Below are 15,238 nucleotides of genomic sequence, written 5' to 3'. Positions count from 1 at the left end.
TAATGTGGGACAGGAAAGGTGGGCTATACAACTGTTAAATTAAAATACCATCAACGTTTCAGTTTTTTCTTTCCTTTTTCACTTGTGCCTTGAGAGTTGCATTTTTGGTTAACCCATTCTTTGATCTAGGCCAGTTTTTGAATGTTACTTGTATTCAAGTCCTGGAATAGAGGCAGGGCTAACAAACAGCCAGCAGCAAGAGTGCTGAAAAGCTGTCTCCACTTCTCTCTCTGTAAATAATATCTATTCAGTTCAGCCATTAATATTCCTGATTCCACTCCACTGCCTTGTCCTTGCATACCACAACTCTTTCCCATGGATTCTTAAGAGTGACCTCGTGGAACAGGTGATCAGGTTGGGCATCTGCCTTCAGAAAAAAAGCAGCCGGGGCAAGAGTCACTAGCAGCTTGCTCTCTCTTTCAAATACAGTGCTGACTTAACAGGTTATGTCATAATGCTGGGCTTTGAATTGGAGATCCCATGATACAGAGCTAGCTAAGTCAAAAATGACTTCCTCTGCAACATGTTCTTACTGAGGGGTTAACTAGCTGTGATGGTGGCAGACGAGGTCAGCTGCACACTGAAGGAGCTATGTTTCTTTTGGCACAGCACACCAAGCTACACAACCATTCAAGCTGGAGAAATTAGACTAGCCCTGTCAGCAGCATCTTTGAAATACTTCTGCTTTTGAAAGCTGAGACACATTTCCCCGCTGAATTAAAACTGGAGGTACGTGTCAGCCTTACATCTGAAAAGGTTTACTTTTAGGGAGTATAAAGAATTCTCCATCTTCAGAGGAAGCCCCCCATAGGTTTCTCCATTAGATACATTAGAGAGAGCCAGCATGGTGTAGTGGTTAGAGTGCTGGAGTAGGACCGGGGAGACTCGAGTTCAAATCCCCATTCAGCCATGAAACTAGCTGGGTGACTCTGGGCCAATCACCTCTATCTCAGCCTAACCTACTTCACAGGGTTGTTGTGAAAGAGAAACTCAAGTATGTAGTACACTGCTCTGGGCTCCTTGGAGGAAGAGCAGGATATAAATGTAAAATAAAATAAAATAAAATAAAATAAAATAATAATAATACAGCACTGGTGGTACTCCTGTCTAGAAGCTCATCCAGTGTGATGACTCACGTAGGAGGTACAACAGACCCCTTTCTGTGGGTGGGTAATTCAGTCACATCTGATGCACATATAGGAGAATTACCCACTCCCAGCAGAGGCCGATTAGAAAGAAGTAAAGCCAGACCAGAAAAACACGCTGAGATGTAGCAGACTGATTCCTCTCTATAGACGGATGCATTAGGCTGTCCATTGTTTAATTGGTTTATATCTTGTGGGACACTAGATGCACACTAGTGGGACACTAGCTGTTCTCTCCTAGAACACAGTTTAGGAACTACTATCCTGTGCAAATCTAGACTAATAAAACAAACTAAGGACCAAACTAGACATGAGAGGGGCAACCATGTTGGCTTGTTCATGTGTCTCCACCATTTGTGTACAAAGCAGGGGATCTTATTCTTACACTCTGGGGCACAGAGATCATTCTCCCTTCCCATCCTCTTCCCCACACTCTATCACTTCAGGTGATTTTGTCCTCAACCAGCTTACAATGGAGTGCAGGGAAGGGTTCAGTTCTCTTTGCCTCCATGCCCTTTTTTGGCATCAGAAGTAAACCCCCTTATAGCTTATATATAGAGATAGAGATAGAGATAGAGATATAAAAATATAAAATCTGATATATACAGTTTTACATGTGGACAGGGCAGATGTGTGAACAACTAACATGGCTGCTCCCATGACATCTAGTTTAGCCCTAAGGTGGGAAGGGTCCATACCTCCTCTAAGAACTGCCTACACTGCCTTAGGGGGTGCTGTGAGGGATGGAGCTATAATAGAGTGGATGGGTTCAAAGAACCCACACTACCCAGAGGAGCCACCTGACTTGTCCCCCACCCCCAGTCTAATTTCCCAGTCATGCTTGTTGCTGGGTGTGAATTTGTTTGTTCTCTCCATGAGGGACACCAGGGATGGGGGAACATGGGGCCCCATTCCCCTTGCTATGCATCTGGGTGCTGTTTTATCTCTTGACAATTGTGGCACTAAACAAAATTCTCTCATATGTGGATCTATCAATTCCCTTGGTATGATACCATTGCAGTATCGCTTCTGGATAAGTTTCCTGAGTTCGTCAAGATTTCTCCCTCAGTAGAGATGGAGTTAGGACAGCCCATAACGCAGCAACTTCTGACTGTTGGAGATCCAGCTCCAGACGGCATTGACCTTTTGCACCAGTAACCCTAATGACCACTAGGGGCATTGGGAGTAGAGACAGACAGGTAGGTTATCCTCTTTCCTGTTTATCTCTGCCTCTATGACCCCTCTATTAATAGAATGTACTCAGGAACTTTCTGAGAGTGACTTCCTCCTTCTTCCTCCCAGAATGCTTATATAGGTTGCTCTCTGACCAACATGTAGCCAGCTTTTAGATATAGGTCTTTTCTATCATAATGTACTTCTGAATAAAGCAGATTAGTTTAACCTTACATAATCTCCACGCTTATAATTTACAAGCTGTTGCCCCGAGACCCTGTTAACTCCTGCTGTAATGCAAGTGTAATGGGCTCCTGAAATACTCTGCTATATTATTAATTACCCCCAACACTGACTGCTCTGCTGTTTGTGACTTTTCCTCAGTTCTGGGATTTATCTCTGGTCTTGTGGTAGCAAGCATGACTTGTCCCCTTAAGCTAAGCAGGGTCCGCCCTGGTTGCATATGAAAGGGAGACTAGAAGCGTTTGCACTGTAAGATATTCCCCTCTGGGAATGGAGCCACTCTGGGAAGAGCACCTAGGTTCCAAGTTCCTTCCCTGGCATCTCCAAGATAGGGATGAGAGAGATTCCTGCCTGCAACCTTGGAGAAGCTGCTGCCAGTCTGTGAAGACAATACTGAGCAAGATAGACCAATGGTCTGACTTAGTATATGGCAGTTTTCTATGTTCCTATCTCACTCGGATAAACTCCCAAATATTGTCTTGGCAACCCACCGCCAAAGGCTTCTGTTAGCTGAGGACAGTGTGGTGAAGTAGCAGAAGATGCTAAACTAGACCAGGATCCTTTTAAATGCTAATGAAACCTTTAGTTTTTCTCTAGAAAATATGTTTCCTGAAGCAAGGTTTCACTGAATAAAGTTTCCTTCCAGACACCACTAAGACACCAGTAAGATTTTAAAACAAATTGCCAAGGCATCTTTTCCAGTGCAATGGTCAATCCTACAAAATAAATGCCATATTAAAACCTCTATAGTATGCTTCCTGCATCCAAGCCCAACACTGCAGTCACTATGCCACATTATGTCTCTTCCTCAAAAGAATTGCCAACCCAAAACAATGTTCTAATTACTGTGGGAAATTGAATTTTTACAAAATTTGGCATTTTGACCTTTGCATTTGTGATTCTGAATTAATTTTTCTAAAACATTAGAAGCACAACTTTGCAGTGTTTGCAAAATTAGACTGCAATCATTCTTCCAAATCTGATAGCCAATGAGTAAGACTCCTTGCATTATATAACTGAATAAATTATTTAAATGAACTGCATGACAGTAGCTAGGCTATACAAAAGAGGAGGGCAAATGTGGGATTTTCAGCAGGTCCCAGTAGAAATTTTGTGAAGGCACAGGCTGAAGGACAGAGCACATGCCAAAAACCAGAAAATGCTACGTTTATAAGCTAAGATGAAAGGTTGGATTTGGCAGCCTTGAACACACATGCAGCCCCCCCCCCCGACCCCATGATTCATATCTGTTCTATCCAAACATCTGGTGAACTTATTTGAAACTTTGCCTGTTCATATTTTAGAGAGCTTCTTTTAATAAAGAATGGGAATTGAGAATTATGAACAGTAGGGAATAGGGATCAACAATAAATAGTGGCTTACATACCACACAGAGGCCCACTGATCTAACAGTGAGGCATCCACACTGCATCCATCAGTCTCAAACCTGTGTGCACACTGCTGGAGTGGCTCCGTGGCTGCTAAAGATAGCATCAGTGCTGAAGTGAATCTCTTCCCATTATCCCTAGTGGGGAGAGAGTTGCTTCCATGCTGATGCTATTCTTAATAGCCACAGCGCCGCTCGAGCAGTGTGCATGTGGTTTTAAGATGGACAGAGGCAGTGTGGGCACCTTGAACTGTTAGATCAGCAGACCCCTACACAGTATATAAGCTAGCAGGAACAGTAGAACAGAGCCAAGAATGCAAGATGTCTTATGGAAAAGAACCTAACTCTGAGCCTAACACAAGAAATCTTTAGCAGTGCCATCTCTGCACCCACCCACTGTGCATTATATAGTGTACTTCCACCTTTTCTATTATTTTTCTGGTTCCTTATCTCTTACTATCTTAAGTTCACCAAAACTGTACTAGTGAAGCTCTTAGGATTCCCAGAGCCACAAAAGTAACATTTGTGGAGATTGAAATATTGACAGCAACTTGGGGTGGGGCTAAAGAAAGCAATAGGGGAGAACTGGTAGCACATGAACAGGCATGCGCGCGCACACAGTCGCATAACAAGGTCAGAAGGGGCCTGTGTTTAATAAATGATTATTCCCTCCCCCATTCTTTTTTGTGCTGCCAGAATTTTTATAATTTTATTCTTGGTGGCTGCTGCAAAAATCCGTCAACCCCTTGCCCCCGCCGCCGCCAATAACATTGCCTATGCAACACCTTGCCACTCTTGCTTGCTCTCCCACTCTCCTCCTTCTACTACTTACCTTAAGAGGCTGAATGGGATCATTCTTCTCTTGAGCAATTGAGAGGACGGGCATTTCAGAGTCCAAAATGGCACTCTTCTGGCCTCTGTACATGATGCGCCACTTGCATGGTGCTGACCATGTAAATTGCTGCTGCATGTGTGCAGAGGCCAGAAGAGCTCCATTTTGGAGTCCAAAATGGCAGCCAGACACTTGGAACATTTCAAATTGGAATGAGGTTGTTCTGTTCAGAGCTCAGAACAAGATCTTCATTTGAAGTGCATTCTGTTCCAAGTTTGGAACACTAGAAATGGCTTGTTTTGAGTCGAAATGTTCCAAGCTTGAAACGTTCTGCACACCCCTAGTAGGCCCAGTAATGCAATCAAAGGAAAATGCAGGAACTTTTACAAGCTTGGCAAATTACTTGCTATTGACTTCCAGGCAACTGGCTATTTCTAAGCAGTTCAGAATATCTGCAATTTAAAGACAACATGGTTCTCTCTTACTGGGAAATGAAACTGGTCAAATAGCTGGTTCAAAATCTCACCACATTATGACTGCTTCCCTCATAAACATGAAGTAGTTTATGTTGCTTTATCTAAGACTTTAGTCAGAAAAACAACTCCATTTTCTCCTTCTCCATCCCCACCCTTTTCTTTCTGGTTCCTCCCCCTATACTCTCTCTACAGATCCCTACTGGGACAAACTTCCAAACAACAAAACACAAAAGGTTACTAGATAGAATACAACAGATCTCAATTGTAATTATGTTTCAAACATCATTTTATGGTGCTTCTGAGAGAGACAGAGATATTTAATATATCTTCTAGAGCAAGGGTGGGCAATCTTGGCCATCCAGCTGTCAATGAACTTCAACTCCCAACATCCCTAGCCATGGGAATTGTAGTTCAACAACAGCTGGAGGGCCAAGACTGCCCACTCCTGCTCTAGAACCATAGGACTAAGGTTCCCTATTCATAATAGAAGATATCTATCAAACATGTTTTCGGTAGGAATTATTTTATATATACAATGAGCTGGATCTTGAAAACCCTGATTCTATTAAGCAATTATTCTTCTCTTAAAGAAGAAAGTGGCAATAATTGGTTTTTAATTCATAAAATTGAAAAAATACTGGAATATGAAAGCAATATTTTTTTAAAAAAATTAAGATTCATACATCATTAAAGTCTTCTACTTCTGAGTCATGACATCTTATAAGAACAGCCCTGCTGGATCAGGCCCAAGGCCTATCTAGTCCAGCATCCTGTTTCATACAGTGGCCCTCTCAGAAGCTCACAAGCAAAAGATGAGGGGATGCCCTCTCTCTTGCTGTTGCTCACCTGCAACTGGTATTTAGAAGCATCTTGCCTCTGAGGCTGGAGGCAGCCTATAGCCTCCAAACTAGTAGCCACTGATAGACCTGTCCTCCATGGATTTGTCCAAGTCCCTTTAAAAACGATCCAAACTAGTGGCTACCACCTCTATAAATACCATGTTTCTATAAATACCATGCTAAATGTGCGAGGGAATCCCATTTTTCAGGGATGTGTGACCTTTATTCTAGCTAATCCTCCCTTTATACAGCCTAATTCCTTCACCTCCTGCACTAACAATGCCTTGGCCAATAGCACTCATTTAAGTCCTCATTGGACAGCCTTTCTACGGTTATTTCTTTTTCTTCAGTCTTGCGTGCTAAAATATTTAATTAGTTTGGAGTCTGATGAACATATTGATTCACTTGATCTGAGCAAGACTCCAGATAAACAAAATTAATTACTCTTGTTGTTGTTAAATGTCCCATGAATAGGTTTCACAACCTGGCACCACTATCAACAGTTAACTTAAGAAACTAGTGAAGAAATTTAAAGACAAATATCTGAACATGTCTGTGGAATATCTCAAGAAGTAACAAAAGACATGTACTTTCATCAATATATTTACAACAACAATAAATGTGCTTATTTGTGTGCCACAGTGTGAAAACCCCCCAACAACCCTTATTTTTTAAAAATCTGGTGTTGGTACAGGCTTGTATTAGTACACAAATATCACCAGACCACATTATTTGTTTAATATCTTGCCCACCCACTCACCCATGTTTGTGTCACATCAATATTTTGCAAACGGGAAGCAAGGGGAAAGAGCTAATTGCTTTTCAATTTACAAAGGCTTCCCTGTTTCGTTACCTGTAGAGATATACTCTATTACTTGCCATTGACTTCCAGGCATCTGGCTATTTCTAAGCAGTTCAGAATATCTGCAATTTAAAGACAACGTGGTTCTCTCTTACTGGGAAGTGAAATTGGTCAGTCACGATCATTAACAAAACTTCCCCAACAGAGTCACACAAAGGATGCCAATATTTGGACCCCCTGAAGCATTTATATTTGGACCCCCTGAGCATTTATATCAGTAATAAAGTGTCTCTGTCTCAAGCACAACACCAATGGCTCTCACTAAGTTGAAGTATTTGTTCCCAGGCTCCTTCATCAAATAGCCCATAGTATTTCCTGGTCTCCCAATATCATACAGCAAATAAGGCAAACAGCAAATAAACATATAATGGCAAACAAAACACAAATTATCAGATTTCTGAACAAATTTATACATTCACTTAGAAAGAAAAACAAACATTAATCCAATTTATATTTCCTTAATAATTGTTACCTAAACATTCCCCCCCCAACTATATGGGGGGGGGAGTCCAATATGAGCAAAAGAATGACAAATCAGAGATAATTGCATCCAGCTATCTATCTAGGTCCCTATTCAGCCAGCTTTACCATTCCTCAGCCTTCCCAGCAGTCTATTCATAGGAACATAGGAAGCTGTCTTATACGGAGTCACACTATTGGTCCATCTAGCTCAGTATTGTTTACTCTGTCAGTGGCACTCCAGGGTTTCAGGCAGGATTCTTATCCAACCATATCTGAAGCTGCCAGGGAACTAGTTATTCACACATGGCTTCATGCTGTGGGGTATCTGAAAAGTGAATCTGCTTCGCAGCAGATTTACAGATGTTTAATTTGGGGGATTAAATGGACAGTTCACATAGGGTCGGCTCCTTTCCGCAATCCCTGCAGATCATTTTCCTGTGTGCGTTCCCACCAATTGCTCCAGGTTTTTTAATCCAACCAATCCCATCAGGAGGAGGCGAGAAAGCTTTATTTATTAGTTTGACAATTAGTTATGAAAGACTGCAAGACCAAGCAAGCGAACAAGAGCTCAGGTTACATCTTGCGTTTAACTCAGGAATTTCTCCTTCCCCCTCTCCTTCTGGACTCTCTCATTCTCTCTGTGGCTCCTCTTCCTTCCTCAGCCAGCCATTCTACTTCCTTCCCCCCATGGATGGTGTGAAATGCCATTTTAATTAAAATTTTAAAATTTAATTAATTTTAAATTAATTCTATTCAGGTTGTTACAAAGGGGAGGGATATGTTGTTGTTTTTAATACAGAAGTTTGTGCCAATGGGGATCGTGTGGAGAGTGGGGTGGGGGTGGGGAGTCAGTAAGGAAAAGAGAAGGAGAAAATGGAGTTGTTTCTCAAACTCTTAGTTAAATCTACATAAGATTACTTTGTGTTTGTGAGGGAAGCAGCTATAACACACCCCTCTAAAACCTAGCCAATCAGGATAATAGACTTGGCTTTCATCGCTTTTGTTCTGTATGGACTTTAGATTTCATTTCTCCCTTTTGACCTCTGTTCCTGAGTCAACCTTTTGACCTTATTCTGTAGCTGATTGCCAAAAAGAATATTTTTTTTCTACAACATTCACTACTAAGTGAATCCAAGTGAGTGACTTAGTTAAAATCCTTCACAAGTATATAGTTTTGAAAGGAATACCTTCATTAATAGTAAAAATGAGCAGATACAGTTAGATGCAACTGTCTCCTGGCTTTTTGGAAGCCCTGGCAAGAGATCTTCAGGGCTCTCCTTTCACTATCTGGCTAGCATCTACTGTACTACCATACCTTTATCAGGAGGCTAATATGCATTTGGTGGGCACACCTCTCAAGGGAGAAAAAGGAGATAATTCCAGTAATCCTTACAATGATGCAGGGATACCTTTTTGTTGGTGGTGGTGTGGCCCAAGGCATATGAGGATTGCACTCCACTCATTCACAAGCATCCTGCTCTTTGGAAAGTGGAAGATCACGCCAGTGGCTGCTGCACTTACATCCTGTTGGGTTCTGAGTATACTAGTGGGCATAACAGCCCACCTCCCCAGCCTTCCCTATGGATTTTGTTCCCAGGCATACAGAGGGACTTTATGCCCTAGAACATGAGCATAGTATCCAATGGACAAGCAGGGACAAATGTCCCCAGGCCTGGAGGCCCACAAGGCTCAGGGTGTGCCCTGCCACTGCCCTTTCTGTGTCGGGCGCTGGTGCCCTGCAGCTGGGGCACATGGCACTTTGCATCCATGCAATGGAAAGAAGTGTGCAGGGGCTTCCTTTCTTCTCCCCTTGCGCTTCCTCCTCCCAGCAGACCACCCCTCACCACTGCTCCACCCCCTGGCCACCATGCAGGAGCCACCGGAGGAGAGGCTGCCCGGCCCCAATCTGCCGCCCCTGGCGGAGGATGGCAGCCCTATGCTTTTTAAAATTGAATTTTTAACATGTTCAATTACATTTTAGTGAAACAATGATTAAGTGCTAATAGCAACAAAGCATTCTGGTACAAATTAAAAGCATCACTTTAAAATCCCAAAGCTAAAGAGGCGTCTAATGGCAACTAGAAAGGTAATGGTGAATGTGTAGGTGAATGGTGAATATGGAAATGAAGGGGTGTTACCAGAGCTCAACCTCCTGAAATTGTACTGCATTTATCAAAACCACAAAGACAGAAAGGTAGCATACTAAGTGATCTACACCTCTCTTTTTTTAAAGCCAGATTTTCTGAGCTCCCAAAAGAAATAGAAGCACACAAGGAAACACACCACAAGAAGTGAGCAAGCAAAGAATGGCAATTCCAGACCACTTAGTCTGGAAATATCCAAGCACACCAACATCACAGAGAGACACAAAAGCACTTTAAGTGGCATGTGTGAAATCATTTTTAGTCTTTATGACTGATAAACATACACATTTCAATTCCAAATGGAAATCAGCTTTGAAATTAAAATTGCAGCACTTGGGCACATCTCAAGAAGCTCTTATTGGGAGAGGATTTGAGCAGGTGCTTTGCTTTGTGAAGCAACGGCTCAGAGATATAGATGTGCAGGTGGAGTCTGCATGGCTGCCCAAGGGAATATATTTAGGTTTTCAAATTTGTAACTATAAACCGGCTGAATATTTAGACCAGGTATTGGTACCAAAATTTAGGAGATTTCTGACCCTTACGCGATTGAATGCTCTCCCTTCAGCAGTACTTAATGGTAAATTCAAATGACTTCCTTACGATCAGTGCTGTTGCCTTTGTGGCTCGGGGCATATAGAGTCTATCACCCATGTTATTCTTTATCGCCAATTTTATAGCGATGCTCACACCAGATTTATTGCACCCATTTTAACCATTTATCCTGGTCACACAGACCAATTTTATTTGGAAATTATGCTGTCAAATTTCAAACCTGTAATTTCAGATAATGTGGCAAGTTCTGTAAAGCTCCGTAAAGACTGTATTATTAATTTGAACAGTTTGTAATTTTGTAAATTTTGAATTTTCTTGAACTTTGTTATTAATGTTATTAATTGCCAGCGTGGTGTAGTGGTTAGAGTGCTGGACTAGGATTGGGGAGACCCGAGTTCAAATCCCCATTCAGCCATGAAACTAGCTGGGTGACTCTGGGCCAGTCACTTCTCTCTCGGCCCAACCTTCTTCACAGAGTTGTTGTGAAAGAGAAACTCAAGTATGTAGTAACCGCTCTAGGCTTCTTGGAGGAAGAACGGGATATAAATGTAACAACAACAACAACAACCCCTTTGCCTTCACCTCAAAAACCCAAATGCCGTTTAACAGAAAAGCAACAAGAACCAAAGCAAAAAATAACTGAGCACATGAACCAAACAACCACCAGGGTTCGACTTCCAGCTCTAAAAACAGTTGCCAAAAAACAACTCGCTCAGGCATTAAAAGATGTCAATGCTGCACTTGCAGAAACAACAACCAAGAATTTGCAAGAAACAAACCAACTAATGTACAGTTCAGCAACAACAACACCAACACAAGAGCTTGGATATTAGATCAGTGGACCTGTAAAAAAAGAAAGCAGTACATCACCTAAATGGAAGATTAGATTAGAAAATAAAATCTCCAGGCTTAGATCAGATGCTGGTAAATTGAGAGATATGAAAGACAAGAAGCTGAAGAATGAAAACACCAAACAGTATCTGATCCAAAAATACCACCTAGGTTCAAGGAAAATTAGAGAAGTCCTGGAAATAATAAAGCAGCAAATAACAGCAGTGTCAAAGAAGATTAGCAGGTATGAAGCCAGAATTATACAACACAGGCAGAATCTCCAATTCCAGTCGAATCAGAGATGTTTCTACCAAAGCATAGAAGGAGAAACTGCGAGAAATGTAGAAACACCAAATAAAGAAGAAACAGTGCAATTCTGGGGGAAATTATGGGACAATCCAATAGATTATAATAAAAAAGCAGGCTGGATGAAAGAGGTCAAAAAATGTAACCAACAAATGAAAGATCTAATAATAACATCAGAATAAGTGAAAGAGCAAAGAAAATTAAAAATTGAACTGTGCCAGGCGACGATGAACTGCATGGCTTTTGGCTTAAACACCTAACAAGCCTTCATAAACAACTATCAAAACAGTTCAATCACATTTTGCAAGGAGGTGATATTGAACAATGGCTAACAACTGGGAAAACTCATCTCATCATGAAAGACCCAGCAAAAGGTGCAGTTCCAAGTAATTATAGACCGATAACCTGCCTGCCAATCATGTTCAAATTATTAACTGGAATAATAGCAGATGAAGTCATGCAACACTTATTAACAAACAGCTTCCAGTTGAACAGAAAGGAAATTGCCCAAACACCAGAGGCACAAAAGACCAGCTGCTGATTGACAAAATGATTTTAGAAAACTGCAAGAGAAGAAAAACAAATCTAAGTGTTGCATGGATTGACTGCAAGAAAGCCTTTGATTCATTGCCTCACACATGGATACTAAAATGTTTAGAAACAACTGATATTTGACTCAGCCTTCCATCCTTAGTTGACTCAGCCTTCCATCCTTCCGAGGTTGGTAAAATGAGTACCCAGAATGTTGGGGGGCAATATGCTAAATCATTGTAAACCGCATAGAGAGCTTCCAGCTATAGAGCGGTATATAAATGTAAGTGCTATTGCTATTGCTATATTTATTTAAAAAGCAATAAGCATGTGGAGTACACAGTTAACAATCAATGGCGAGACACTTGGACAGGTTAGCATTAGAAGAGGCATTTTCCAAGGGGACTCACTATCCCCTCTATTGTTTGTAATTGCCATGACCCCACTTTCACAAATACTAAACAAAACAGGCCTCGGATACCAAACATCTAAAACATCAAGTCAAATCAACCATCTGCTGTACATGGACAATCTGAAGTTGTATGGAAAGTCCCAGGCAGAAATCGAATCACTGCTAAACACTGTCCGTATATTCAGTAGCGATATAGCAATGGAGTTTGGACTAGACAAGTGTGCTGCATTAATAACGAACAGAGGGAAAATAAGAAAAACAGAAGGAATAGAACTGCCCAATGGAAGCAAGATCAAGAACCTGGAAGAGAAAGAACCTTACAAATACTTAAGCATTCTCCAGGCTGATAACATCACACACACTGAAGTTAAAAGAAAATTTGGAAGTGAATACATCAGGAGAGTCAGAAAAATCCTCAAGTCCAAACTCAATGGTGGGTCATACAAGCCATAAACACCTGGGCTATACCTGTTATCAGATACACTGCAGGAATAATAGACTGGACCCAGGCAGAGCTAGAGACGCTAGATCGTAAGACCAGGAAAATCATGACCATCAATCATGCTCTGCACCCCCGCAGTGATGTCGATAGGCTATACCTCCCTCACAGCTCAGGTGGAAGAGGAATGCTGCAAGTCCATCAAACAGTAGAGGAGGAGAAAAGAGGCCTTGAAGAATATATCAAGGACAGTGAAGAAGATGCACTTCAAATGGTCAATAATGAGAAACTAGTCAACACCAATGAAACAAAGCAGGCCTACAAGAAAGAACAAGTCAAGAACCGAACAGAAAAATGGAAAAATAAGCCACTGCATGGTCAACATTTGCACAATATAAGTGGAAAATCAGACATCACCAAGACCTGGCAATGGCTTAAGAATGGCAACTTGAAGAAAGAAACAGAGGTTTTAATACTAGCTGCACAAGAACAGGCACTAAGAACAAATGCAATAAGAGCAAAAGTCGAAAAATCCACAACAAACAGCAAGTGCCGCCTTTGTAAAGAAGCAGATGAAACCGTGGACCACCTAATCAGTTGTTGTAAGAATATTGCACAGACTGACTACAAACAAAGGCATGAAAAAGTAGCAGGGATGATACACTGGAACACCTGCAAAAAATACAAGCTACCTGTAGCCAAACATTGGTGGGACCATAAAATTGAAAAAGTGGTTGAAAATGAAGATGTAAAAATATTATGGGACTTCCGACTACAAACAGACAAACATCTGCCACACAATACACCAGATATAACTGTAGTCGAGAAGAAAGAAAAACAAGTCAAAATAATCGACATAGCAATACCAGGGGATAGCAGAATAGAAGAAAAAGAAATAGAAAAAAATCACCAAATACAAAGATCTACAAATTGAAATTGAAAGGCTGTGGCAGAAAAAGACCAAAATAATCCCAGTGGTCATTGGCGCCCTGGGTGCAGTTCCAAAAGACCTTGAAGAGCACCTAGGGGGTGCCATAGGGGCCACAGGAATCACCATCATAGGGGCCACAGAAATCACCATCAGCCAATTACAAAAAGCAGCTTTACTGGGAACAGCCTATATTCTGCGACGATATCTATAACAGCAACAACATTGACAATAAAATTCAGCCATCCCAGATCCTTGGGAAGGACTCGATGTCTGGATAAAACAAACCAGTCAATAACACCTGCGTGACTGTGTAAAATAATAATAAATAATAATAATAAATAATTGTTATCAATTGTTAATCTGGTCTGTGAACATAACAGTTTGCAGGATATCTCCATATTAAAAGATGCAGATGAGAGCAATATATTGCACTACAGTTCGTCTGTGACAAAATATATTTACACATGATGCAGTGAGCCATTCTCTGTGTCTACAATTATTTACTCAGTTACTGAATCACTTCCAGTAATTCTTCATTACACCTGGTTTCTTAATTATGAGATGCAGTGCAGAATAGCTTAGTTTGTTCAGGCCCAGCAGGCTACTTCCTGCTTCTGTACCAGCTCCAATCATAACAATTTGAGTTTCTGTAAGATATATCTGTACATGCCTATCTACTGTACATGCATCTGAAAGTTTCTTTTTCTTTGGCGATCACAGTTCTTCAAGCTGTTATTCCTTATGACTGGGATATAAACAGAGCTCTCCGCATCATAATTACATTTCCTCATCCCCCACCACACCTTCTTTACTAATCTCTGGCATGGACGGAAAAGCCTGTTAACTTTTAAAACAAACAACACATGTTTAACAACATTACTATGTAGATTTAAAATGCAGACAGCCATGTTGCATCTTGTCCTGATTGTCTGCAAGACTGTGGACAGCTCTGAGGGAATAAGTTGATTTGACCCCTTGGGTAACTCCATGTCAAGGGAGACCATTTCCCAGGATTTGGATTTGGGCTCTAAGTTAGAACTCCTCATTGCCCGATTCTGATACATCTTGGCTTCTGGGGTCTGCTGTACCTCAACTGCTGGGGATTTGAGGGGATTTGCTTGGCTCTCCCTTCTTGAGATCCAAGTCCTTGCTGTCACTGGCAGCCTGGGCCATGACATATTGGTCCATTAGAAACAGAGCTGAATAATGCTCATGTTCATATTTTCAAAGGAAAAAAGCAGCCATGTGTTTGTGTTCTGATAGCTTTTGGTGCTGCTCAAGATATTTTTGCACCAAGCACAGCCTAATCTAGTCTGTGTAACATCTCTTGCATCCCATTTTGTAATCTGCAGAAGGGCTTTTTCATCTGCTCAACACCACCATTTTCTATTAATAATAATACTTTTTAATTATTATTAATATTATTTATTTTTTATCATTATAAACTGGATGTTTAATATAATAATAATATTATTAATAAACAATAGAAAATGGTGGTGTTGACAAGAGATGCCTTAGGAAGATTTGTTAATGAATCTGAAAGCTTGCTTACCTCTTTGTGATCTTTCAGTTGTCATAATAAAGATATTGCCCCCTTGTTACTTTTGGACTATTATTTAGATTGGAATAGCCTAATATATGGCCCAGGCGCTAGTATGCATGGTACATACAGG

At 41.1% G+C, this 15,238-nt stretch overlaps 1 protein-coding gene across 9 annotated transcripts in view; it reads left to right on the top strand.

Moving 5' to 3' along the window:
• PLEKHG4B (pleckstrin homology and RhoGEF domain containing G4B) overlaps positions 1-15,238 on the top strand; it is a 239,592-nt gene that overhangs the window by 14,193 nt on the left and 210,161 nt on the right. For all 9 annotated transcript variants that reach the window (XM_053261042.1, XM_053261039.1, XM_053261041.1 and 6 more), the window contains 2 exons: positions 610-729; positions 2,167-2,344. The gene's annotated coding sequence lies outside the window, so the exon portion shown is untranslated. The remainder of the gene's footprint in view (positions 1-609; positions 730-2,166; positions 2,345-15,238) is intronic.

This window comes from Hemicordylus capensis, chromosome 6, assembly GCF_027244095.1.
Source record: "Hemicordylus capensis ecotype Gifberg chromosome 6, rHemCap1.1.pri, whole genome shotgun sequence".
In the NCBI taxonomy this organism is placed as follows: Eukaryota; Metazoa; Chordata; class Lepidosauria; order Squamata; family Cordylidae; genus Hemicordylus; species Hemicordylus capensis.
Note: the sequence above shows the minus strand (reverse complement) of the source record. Positions and strands in the feature narration are given on the sequence as shown.